General features: G+C 40.4%; 1 pseudogene; it reads right to left on the bottom strand.

Annotated features, from left to right (window-relative positions):
* Window positions 1–847: 847 nt before the first annotated feature.
* LOC118356648 lies at window positions 848–1475 on the bottom strand (annotated as a pseudogene).
* Window positions 1476–6324: the final 4849 nt, after the last annotated feature.

Here is a 6324-nt window from a genome sequence, read left to right as displayed (position 1 = left end):
TTGATTTCCTGGTTGTCCCATTCATTGTTTTGTTTGTAGAAGTGTTGTTTAGTCTCCATATATTTGTGGTCTTCCCAGATATTTTCTGTGGTTGACTTCAAGTTTCATAGTTTTTGTGGTCAGAAAAAGTACGTGGTATGGCTTCAATATTTTTTATATCTTTTGAGGTCTGATTTGTGACCTGGTATGTGATCTATTCCAGAGAATGTTCTATGTGCAAAACAATATGTATTCTGCTGTTTTAGGAAGAAATGCTCTGAATATATGTGCTAAGTCCATGTGGTCCAGTGTGTCATTCAAAGCCATTTTTTCCTCATTGATTCTCTGCTTAGATGATCTGTCCATTGATTTAAGTGGGCTGTTTGAGTCCCCAACTATTATTGTATCAATGAGTTCATTTATGTTTGTTATTATTTTTTTAAATATATTTGGCTGCTCCCATGTTGGGTGCATAAACATTTACAATTAGATCTTGGATTGTCTCCTTTATGTTTTATAGTGCCCTTTTTTTGTGTCTTGTAGTCTTTGTTCTAAATTCTAGTATATATGATATAAATATTTCTACTCTGGCTTTCTTTTTTCTTCTTCTTCACAGTGCTTGGGTTTTATTTAACATCATGTCCATGACCCAGGGCCAGCTTGGAGTCCACAATCAGAACAGAGTCACATGGCCCACAGCTTACCAGGACCCCCATTCTCCCAGTCCACCCTGTGCTGACATAAGCCAAGGGGCCCCCATAAAGTAGGCATGGGACTCAGTTCACTTACAGGTTTTTAGAGCCCTTGTAAAATGGGTTCCCAAAACAGCCGCTTCTCCCGGAACACTCACACAGCGGTGGTGGGCAGGTCAGAGTGGGCGGGTCAGGCTGGGCTCATAGGTGTTGGTCTTTGGTTTTGGTCTAAGCTTGTTCCAAAGTTTCCCCAGGGCCACTTTTCCCAGGAAAAAGGTGATAGCAAAATTACGCTTGTACTAGTCTCGGGTTATAATACATGTGCTTCAGAAAATTTTTACTTAAAAATTCCTTGTAAAAGTCAGCCATTTCTTCTGCATCTAATGTTGCTTTTGACCTGATCCAGCTCTCAGTTCCAGGCCTTTAGCTTTTAGTTTCGAGTGAATAAATTCTTCTTTTTCCTTACAAAATGTCAAATTCTGTCTGCCCATGACTGTTGGTTCCATTCTTGTGTTCTTTGTCTTAATTGTCTTAGCTTTTGTTCCAACGGTGATTCGTTTTCGCGGACATAAAAGTGAACGGGTGGAAGGTTTGAATGTTTATCTGGGGGTCCTATCCAATCATGGCAAAATTTTCTTGGAGGGCAGAATCCTGAAGGCCAGAGGCCGCATCCCTGTGCTCCGCGCTGCGCTGAGGGTTGAGTTGAGAGCTGCGGCCGGGGAAGACGTGGCAGAGCGGAGGGTGAAGGGCCCTCCTCCAGGGACGCAAGGATGCCAGAAAGCCTTTGGCTTTCTTTTGATACATCGTTTTTCATGCTTTTTCAATCTGTGGTGCTCTAAGATCTTTAAAATGAGTCTCTTTTAGGCAATGTATAGTTGGGTGTTGTTTTTGTAATCAATTCTGACACAGATCTCTCTCTCTCTTTTTTCTTTTTCGTTTGTTTGTTTGTTTTAAGTAGGCTCCATGTCCAGTGTGGAGCCCAATGAGGGACTTGAACTCATGGACGCTAAGATCATGACCTAAGCTGAGATCAAGAGTCAGATGCTTAACTGATTGAGCTACCCAGGCGCCCCACCCTATGTCTTTTGATTGGAGCATTTAGTCATTTGTATTCAAACTAATTTTTGATAGATATGTATTTGTTCCCATTGTGGTTTTTTTCTGGTGATTTTCTGTCGCCCTTTCTTGTCTTTCTTACTTTTGGTTTTTCCCACTCAAAGAGTCCCCTTTAATATTTCTTGCAGGGATGGCTTAGTGGTCATAAACTCCTTTATTTGTTGTATCTCCAAGAAACTGTTTATCTCTCCTTCTATTCTGAATTATAGCCTTGCTGTATAGAGTATTTTGGGTTGTAGATTTTTCCCACTCAAAAGTTGAAATATCTCATGCTGTTTTCTCCTGGCTTGCCAAATTTTTGTGGACCACTTTGCAGCTAGACTTATGTATCTTCCCTTGTAAGTTAAGGACTCCTTTAACTTGCTGCTTTCAAGATTTTTTCTTTGTGCTATAATTTGCAAATTTAATTACAGTACGTCTTGGTGTGGGCCTGCTTTTGTTGATTTTGATTGGAGTTTTCTGTGGCTCCCCAATCTGGATGTCTGTTTACTTCCCCCCTTTAGGGAAGTTTTTAGCTATTAATTGAAATAAGTTTTCTGTCTAACTTTCTCTCTCTTCTTCTTCTAGAACTCCTACAAAAGAATGTTAATTACATTTGATGGAGTCACTGAGTTCCTTGTCTATTCTCCTGTTCCATAATTCTTTCTCTCTTTTGTTCAACTTTATTATTATCCATTATTTTGTTTTCTAGGTCACTAATTCATTACTCTGCCTCTTCCATCCTCTGTTCATTGCATCCAGTGTGTTTCTAATCTCATTTATTGCACTCTTGATCTCTGATTCTTGTTTCTTTTTTCTCTGGTCTCACTGATGTCTTTTATTCTTTTCTTAAATCCAGGGGGTATCATTAGGACCATTGCTTTAAATTCTCCATCAGGCATGTTATTTATATCTTTTTCACATGGATCTCTGGTCATGCCTTATTTTGCAATAAATTTCTGCATTTTGGCATTTTGGCTAAGCCTCTGTCTTCATCTCTGTGTTAGAAAAGCCTGTTATGTTTCCTGCTCCTGAAAGTAGTGTCCTTTATAGAAGAGGTCATGTATTGTCCAGGGTCTGTCACTTCAGGGAGCATCCCTGCTGTGTGCTGCATGCAGTCTGCTGTTGTGTCTTGGCTGCTTCAGACCAGTTGACTGCAGAGGCTCTCCTTGCCTTCAGTGGGCAGTGTTTGCTCCCTGGCGTGAATGTGGTGAGTTGTAACTAGGTGTGTTCTGATCTGCTTGTGAAAATGAGACCTGACACCATCTCTATCAGAACTGAAGCCCTGGAGAATCTCTGTTCAGGACATGGTGTGGGCAGGGGTTTATGCAGGTCTGGGGCAAGGCCCCCTGTGCTGACTTGATTGAGGCCAGCTTGACTGAGAGAGGCAGTAGTACCAGAGTGCAGTGGGGTGGCACTTGATATAAGGAAGATAGGCAGACAGTGTGGGTGCTATGTTGTTTCCCACAGGTGGCTCTTTGTTTATGCTGAAGGATGAGGATGAGAAATAGTGCCATCCAGTTCCTCTGTCCCTGGAGAGGTACCTCTGTGAATGCTGCTTCTCAGGGACATGCTCTGAGATGAGCAAATAAACTCCCCACTCTGTGTTCCAGGTGTTTTTCAGATTGCTGTTTCCACACTGTCCACTCCATGTTGTTTGCTTGCCTTCTTTCCAGGAGCAGTGCAGTGTCCTCTAGACTCTGTCCTAGCCCAGCCTGCTGACTCTTTAAATTCTAGGCTTTAGGGATCTGGTGTGTGCAGGGGATTGTGCTGCTCTTCTAGGGGAGGGGCTAGCCATCCTGGGACTAAGACAGGCTTGACCAAGAGGGGCAGTTGTTCAAGAGCTCAGGAGTGTGGGACTTTGATTAGCAAAGCAGGCAGCCAGTGTCAAGGCTGACCTGCTTTCCGCAAATGGCTCTGTATTTATGCTGATGGGCAGGGGAAGGAAGTGGTACCCACCATCTTCTTTGATGTTCATGGAGCCATCATTCCTTTTGGGGATAATTTCCAAAAAAGTGATAATCTCTGGTATATGTGCCACAGGTATTTTTCGGGTCCCTGTTTCCACACTGTCTGCACCTGCATCATTTGCCTGCCTTCTTTCTAGGAGCAGTGCAGTACCTCTATCATAGCCCAGCCTGCTGACCTTTAAATTTCTAGGCTTTAAGTCCCACTGGATGCAAGAACTAAAGAAACTCAGCCCCTCTAGTTTTACAAGCAAATGGCTTTGGAGAAATATTTTCCTTCTGCATTCCTTTGCATGCTCCTCTCTTTCTTGCCTATATCTGTGCCAAAATTGTGAAAACTTGATTTAACTTCTCAAGGTGAGACAATTAGAATCACTTGAAGTTCTAATTTCTTCTTATTTTTCTTTTAAAGTACAGATGCCCAGTCATGCCTTGACCCCATGATGTAGTTGTGAATCTTAGGTTGGTGAGAGTAAAGGCTGGTTGTGTATTTGTGATAAAAATCTCCAGTTGATTTTGTTAGTTCTTACTTCTTTCTTCATTTCCTTTTCTACCCAATGGAAAACTACTGCTTTAAATATTTCATAATGTTTGTGGACTTTCTTTAAAGAAGTAAGTGTTTATAATAAATAAATTGGAAAAATGGCTATTTTAAATTCCCATTTCCTGTTCTATAAAGATACAATTATGTAGTTCCTTCCTCTGACAATACAGTGAATGCTTGTGGTAAATCTCTGGAATATGGAAGCCCAAATTAAAACAACATATCTTCTACTGTTTTCCAGGAAATTTAGATTAAAATGAATTTTTGACATGTATAATAATTCTCAACTTGATTTTTGTGAGCACAGCTTCTCACCAGAATAATAGTAACAAATTCTTCTGAGACTATAAATTTTACAATTACCACAAGCTCTAGAATCTTAATATGTTCTGCTTAAATTATTTGGTTATTGTTTATATAATGAACCAACTATGTATTAAGTTGTAATCTCTCCCCTGAACTATAAATCCTGCTTTTAAATGGAAGTAAAGTATATGATGCTAATTCATACATCCTAACATGAAGAAGGAACATAAGCTTGGGGAAATATCCTAAGCTTACATCCCTGACCTCTCTCTTGTAAGTCATATAACCCATCTAAGATATAGCTAAAAAATTTGAGATGCCTTAAATAAAATTTGTGTATGTAAATCCCACCTCTGATTTTAGAGAATTTTACTATTTATTTCTTTTTTCCATTAAATTTTTTTATTGTTATGTTAATCTCCATACATTACATCATTAGTTTTTGATGTAGTGTTCCAAGATTCATTGTTTGTGCATAACACCCAGTGCTCTGCACAGAACGTACCCTCTTTAATACCCATCACCAGGCTAACCCATCACCCCACCCTGCTCCCCTCTAGAACCCTCAGTTTGTTTTTCAGAGTCCATCATCTCTCATGGTTCGTCTCCCTGTCTGATTAACCCCCTTCATTCTTCCCCTCCTGCTATCTTTTTTTTTTTCTTAACAAATATTGCATTATTTGATTCAGAGGTACAGATCTATGATTCAACAGCCTTGCACAATTCACAGCACTCACCATAGCACATACCCTCCCCAATGTCTATCACCCAGCCACCCCATTCCTCCCACCCCCCACCACTCCAGCAACCCTGTTTGTTTCCTGAGATTAAGAATTCCTCATATCAGTGAGGTCATATGATACATGTCTTTCTCTGATTGACTTATTTCACTCAGCATAACACCCTCCAGTTCCATCCACATCATTGCAAATGGCAAGATCTCATTCCTTTTGATGGCTGCATAATATTCCATTGTGTATATATACCACATCTTCTTTATGCATTCATGTGTCGATGGACATCTCGGCTCTTTCCACAGTTTGGCTATTGTGGACATTGCTGCTACAAACATCAGGGTGCATGTACCCCATCAGATCCCTACATTTGTATCTTTGGAGTAAATACCCACTACTGCAATTGCTGGATTGTATGGTAGCTCTATTTTCAAATTTTTGAGGAAACTCCATACTGTTTTCCAAAGTGGTTGCACCAGCTTGCATTCCCACCAACAGTGTAGGAGGGTTCCCCTTTCTCTGCATCCCCGCCAACATCTGTCATTTCCTGACTTGTTAATTTTAGCCATTCTGACTGGTGTGAGGGGCTGTCTCATTGAGATTTTGATTTGGATTTCCCTGATGCTGAGTGATGTTGAACACTTTTTCATGTATCTTTTGGCCATTTGGATGTTTTCTTTGGAAAAATGTCTGTTCATGTCTTCTGCCCATTTCTTGATTGGATTATTAGTTCTTTGGTTGTTGAGTTTGATAAGTTCTTTATAGATTTTGGATACTAGCCATTTATCTAATATGTCATTTGCAAATATCTTCTCCCATTCTGTCGGTTGTCTTTTGGTTTTGTTGACTGTTTCTTTTGCTGTGAAAAGCTTTTTATCTTGATGAAATCCCAATAGTTCATTTTTGCCCAGGCTTCCCTTGCCTTTGGCCATGTTTCTAGGAAGAGGTTGCTGCGGCTGAAGTCCAAGAGGTTGCTGCCTGTGTTGTCCTTTAGGATTTTGATGGAC

The sequence above is a fragment of the Zalophus californianus genome, chromosome Y, assembly GCF_009762305.2.
Source record: "Zalophus californianus isolate mZalCal1 chromosome Y, mZalCal1.pri.v2, whole genome shotgun sequence".
In the NCBI taxonomy this organism is placed as follows: domain Eukaryota; kingdom Metazoa; phylum Chordata; class Mammalia; order Carnivora; family Otariidae; genus Zalophus; species Zalophus californianus.
This window is presented reverse-complemented; position numbering and strand designations above follow the sequence as displayed.